The sequence below is a fragment of the Engystomops pustulosus genome, chromosome 3 (assembly GCF_040894005.1).
Source record: "Engystomops pustulosus chromosome 3, aEngPut4.maternal, whole genome shotgun sequence".
NCBI classification, from domain to species: Eukaryota; Metazoa; Chordata; class Amphibia; order Anura; family Leptodactylidae; genus Engystomops; species Engystomops pustulosus.
The window spans coordinates 183,890,661-183,896,098 of NC_092413.1; the positions used below are offsets into that span (position 1 = coordinate 183,890,661).

At 41.4% G+C, this 5,438-nt stretch overlaps 1 long non-coding RNA gene across 2 annotated transcripts; it reads left to right on the plus strand.

Annotated features, from left to right (window-relative positions):
- Positions 1 to 5,438, plus strand: LOC140120643 (uncharacterized). 2 transcript variants are annotated; one of them, XR_011853929.1, is made up of 2 exons: positions 1 to 112; positions 4,803 to 5,438. It is a non-coding gene; the product is annotated as an uncharacterized lncRNA (long non-coding RNA). The 2 variants fall into 2 exon arrangements; XR_011853928.1 differs by having other exon boundaries at positions 7 to 112; positions 4,770 to 5,438.

Here is a 5,438-nt window from a genome sequence, read left to right on the forward strand (position 1 = left end):
ATCACAGCCTGCCCTCAGCACCCCACCTAACCCTGCTGTGTGTGGTGGAGGGACCTCCATGAGGAAGAGAAAGCCAAAAACCTGTGTGGAGGCCTCCTGCACCCAGCACTAGGTATGTACAGGAATATAAGTGAACTACAATTCACATTAGTAATCACACATCTAAGAACTACAACTCCCAGCAGCTGAAAGAACTGCTGAGAGCTGTAGTTCTTCAGCCCAGTCTAATATTCTATAACTATACTTTAACCCCTTCTTTCCCATGTGCCTCCCTCCTCTGCAGATTGTGCGGGCACACGGCGCATGGGAGAGGAGGAAGGGGTGAACGCTGCTTGCCCCTTTCCATAGTGAAACTTGGGGCGCCTTAATATGGGGAAAGATAGGACATGTCCTATCTTTTCCCTGGGTACCAAGTTGTACTCTGCACATGTGCTGCACCGTACCTCCCTGTGCGCCGATTGCCAGCCTATGGGGGACGTATATACGGTTATAAGCTTGCGGCCATATATAAGTCCCCCAATGGTTGTGTAAATGTAGCCTTAAAGGCATATTTTCCATCATTTCAACAAATATTTGAATAAAAAGCAAATAAAATCATGTACATTACACAAAACGTTATAAATACAAAAGTTACTTTGTCTCACAAAAATTATCTTAACTCGCTAAAGTATAAAAAAAAACAGGTGTTAGAAAATGGTGATATGAAATACTTTTTTATTGTTTAACCCTTTCAGGACCTGGCCCTTTTTTGTTTTTTCATTTTCATTTTTTACTCCCCATGATCAAAAATCCATAACTTTTTTATTTTTCCATGTACAGAGCTGTGTGACGGCTTATTTTCTGCGTAACAAATTGCACTTCATAGAGATGGTATTGAATATTCCATGCCGTGTACTAGGAAGCGGGAAAACAATTCCAAATGCTGTGAAATTGGTAAAAAAACGCATTTGTGCTGCCTTCTTGTGGGCTTGGATCTTATGGATTTCACTGTGCGCCCCAAATGACATGTCTACTTTATTCTATGGGTCGGTACGATTACGGGGATACCAAATTTGTATAGGTTTTATAATGTTTTCATACATTTAAAAAAATTTTAAAATGTATGTACAAAAATATATATGTACAAAAATTTTTTTTGGGATTTTGCCATTTCTGGCGCTAATAACTTTTTTATACTTTGGTGTACTGAGCTGTGGGTGGTGTCGTTTTTTGCGGACTTTGATGACGTTTACAATGTTATCAATTTTAGGACTGTTCGACCTTGTGATCACTTTTTATAGAATTTTTAAATTTTTTTAAATGACAAAAAAAGTGCCATTTTCGACTTTGGGCGCGATTTTCCGTTACGGGATTAAACGCAGTGAAAAACCGTTATCATATTTTGATAGATCGGACATTTTCAGACGCGGCGATACCTGATGTGTTTATGATTTTTACTGTTTATTTATATTTATATCAGTTCTAGGGAAAGGGGGGTGATTTGAGTTTTTAGGGTTTTTTATTATAATTTTTTTTTTTTTAACTTTTTTTTATTTTTATTTTTAGTACTTTTCAGACTCCCTAGGGTACTTTAACCCTAGGGGGTCTGCACGATCCTATCATATACTGCCATACTACAGTATGGCACTATATGGGGATTTTACTACTCATACATTACAATGTGCTGATAGCACATTGTAATGCATGGGTTAAACCGAAGTAGCCTCGGGTCTTCACAAGACCCGAGGTTACCATGGCGACGGATCGCCGCTCCCCGATGACGTCACGGGGAGCGGCGATCCTCGAAAAGATGGCGGCACCCACGCGCCGCCATCCTTTTGAAGCCGCCGGCAAAGCTGCTAGTGCTAGCACCGATCGCGGGTGTTACCGGTAAGCCTTTGCTGCAATATGCAGCAAAGACTTACCGGCTATGGAGAGGGCTCAGCGCGTGAGCCCTCTCCATGCACCCGCGGCCGACCCGTGACGTGCTATTGCGTCACGGGTCGTGAAAGGGTTAGAAGTAAACATTTATATATAACCCTTATCGTACTGACCAATAAAAGAAAGATGAAGTGTCTTATGAAGAATTATTTCCTTTTTTTTCATTTTACGATCATGTTAAATGACAACAGTGTAGCATTCATAGTTTTTATATTGCCACAGACTTCTATGGGAATGCAAGTGTCAAAAAAGTAGAAAGAAATATTAGAGACGCTCTATGTTTTGTGCCTCTTGGCAGTCGGCTCAGTACAATCCATAGAAATACATTGGGATGTGTAATAACCACTGACACGTCCCCACATAATGTCTGTGCATGAGCCCTAATATCACCTAGGACTGGCCACAGTGGTGGTGGTCCTCCCCGCAACTCATCATAGGACTATCCTCAATCCTTATGAAAGAATCCCCCAAAAATAAACCCCACAATTACAAGAGAGAATTTCTATGTGGTCCTAAATAAATCTGCAGCCTTATATAATATAATAATCTTTATTCATACATATCATATTTTTTCCCCAAAAACTTGGTGCTGCACCGTACCTCCCTGTGCGCCGATTGCCAGCCTATGGGGGACGTATATACGGTTATAAGCTTGCGGCCATATATAAGTCCCCCAATGGTTGTGTAAATGTAGCCTTAAAGGCATATTTTCCATCATTTCAACAAATATTTGAATAAAAAGCAAATAAAATCATGTACATTACACAAAACGTTATAAATACAAAAGTTACTTTGTCTCACAAAAATTATCTTAACTCGCTAAAGTATAAAAAAAAACAGGTGTTAGAAAATGGTGATATGAAATACTTTTTTATTGTTTAACCCTTTCAGGACCTGGCCCTTTTTTGTTTTTTCATTTTCATTTTTTACTCCCCATGATCAAAAATCCATAACTTTTTTATTTTTCCATGTACAGAGCTGTGTGACGGCTTATTTTCTGCGTAACAAATTGCACTTCATAGAGATGGTATTGAATATTCCATGCCGTGTACTAGGAAGCGGGAAAACAATTCCAAATGCTGTGAAATTGGTAAAAAAACGCATTTGTGCCGCCTTCTTGTGGGCTTGGATCTTACGGATTTCACTGTGCGCCCCAAATGACATGTCTACTTTATTCTATGGGTCGGTACGATTACGGGGATACCAAATTTGTATAGGTTTTATAATGTTTTCATACATTTAAAAAAATTTTAAAATGTATGTACAAAAATATATATGTACAAAAATTTTTTTTGGGATTTTGCCATTTCTGGCGCTAATAACTTTTTTATACTTTGGTGTACTGAGCTGTGGGTGGTGTCGTTTTTTGCGGACTTTGATGACGTTTACAATGTTATCAATTTTAGGACTGTTCGACCTTGTGATCACTTTTTATAGAATTTTTTAATTTTTTTAAATGACAAAAAAAGTGCCATTTTCGACTTTGGGCGCGATTTTCCGTTACGGGATTAAACGCAGTGAAAAACCGTTATCATATTTTGATAGATCGGACATTTTCAAACGCGGCGATACCTGATGTGTTTATGATTTTTACTGTTTATTTATATTTATATCAGTTCTAGGGAAAGGGGGGTGATTTGAGTTTTTAGGGTTTTTTATTATAATTTTTTTTTTTTAACTTTTTTTTATTTTTATTTTTAGTACTTTTCAGATTCCCTAGGGTACTTTAACCCTAGGGGGTCTGCACGATCCTATCATATACTGCCATACTACAGTATGGCAGTATATGGGGATTTTACTACTCATACATTACAATGTGCTGATAGCACATTGTAATGCATGGGTTAAACCGAAGTAGCCTCGGGTCTTCACAAGACCCGAGGTTACCATGGCGACGGATCGCCGCTCCCCGATGACGTCACGGGGAGCGGCGATCCTCGAAAAGATGGCGGCACCCACGCGCCGCCATCGTTTTGAAGCCGCCGGCAGCTTTGCCGGCGGCGATCGAGGTGAAAACACCCGCGATCGGTGCTAGCACCGATCGCGGGTGTTACCGGTAAGCCTTTGCTGCAATATGCAGCAAAGACTTACCGGCTATGGAGAGGGCTCAGCGCGTGAGCCCTCTCCATGCACCCGCGGCCGACCCGTGACGTGCTATTACGTCACGGGTCGTGAAAGGGTTAGAAGTAAACATTTATATATAACCCTTATCGTACTGACCAATAAAAGAAAGATGAAGTGTCTTATGAAGAATTATTTCCTTTTTTTTAATTTTACGATCATGTTAAATGACAACAGTGTAGCATTCATAGTTTTTATATTGCCACAGACTTCTATGGGAATGCAAGTGTCAAAAAAGTAGAAAGAAATATTAGAGACGCTCTATGTTTTGTGCCTCTTGGCAGTTGGCTCAGTACAATCCATAGAAATACATTGGGATGTGTAATAACCACTGACACGTCCCCACATAATGTCTGTGCATGAGCCCTAATATCACTTAGGACTGGCCACAGCGGTGGTGGTCCTCCCCGCAACTCATCATAGGACTATCCTCAATCCTTATGAAAGAATCCCCCAAAAATAAACCCCACAATTACAAGAGAGAATTTCTATGTGGTCCCAGATAAATCTGCAGCCTTATATAATATAATAATCTTTATTCATACATATCATATTTTTTCCCAAAAAACTTGAATTATTGTGATCTCCAATAAATAACATTAAAAGATCTGTGAGGCCGTCACTTATAAATATGTGTATATTATACTACAGTACAAGAGACAAGGACAACTTAATACTCCCTCTAGTCAGACATTAAAGGGTTAATTCTTCAGAATTTTGTGTCATAGATGCGCTGATGTCATAATTCCCACTTCTGACAGACCGACACTGAAACTGACCAATCAGAAGCAAGATCATACAGCCCCACCCGCCTGAAGTGGCCAATCAGGAGCCACATCATGCTGCCACACCCACCTGCCTCAAGTATAAATATCTGTGCCGGTCAATAGGGGCAGGCACTGGGTGGTGGGACGTCGAGGCATGAAGAACCGTGGATTTATGTACCCCTGGACGAGTGGACCCCTGGACGTGTGGACCCCTGGACGTGTGGACCCCTGGAAGAATGGAGCCTGGACCCCTGGACGTGTGGACCCCTGGAAGAATGGAGCCTGGACCCCTGGATGTGTGGACCCCTGGACGTATGGAGCCTGGACCCCTGGACGTATGGAGCCTGGACCCCTGGATGTGTGGACCCCTGGACGTATGGAGCCTGGACCCCTGGACGTATGGATCGTGAACCGCTCGATCGCTGGACATCCAACTACCTGAGTGAGAGATATTTATTGGCAGTAACCCTCTAAGCCCAGAGGAAGGGCGATCCTTCAGCCATGGGTTCCCTAGAGGTTTCCTCCACAGGGGGTTTTTCCTCTCCTGAGTGCTGAAAGGTGACTCTTCGTGAGTCCAGGGTCTGCCATGGGATGGGATTATTAATAAATATTTGGTTATTTAGTTCCCAA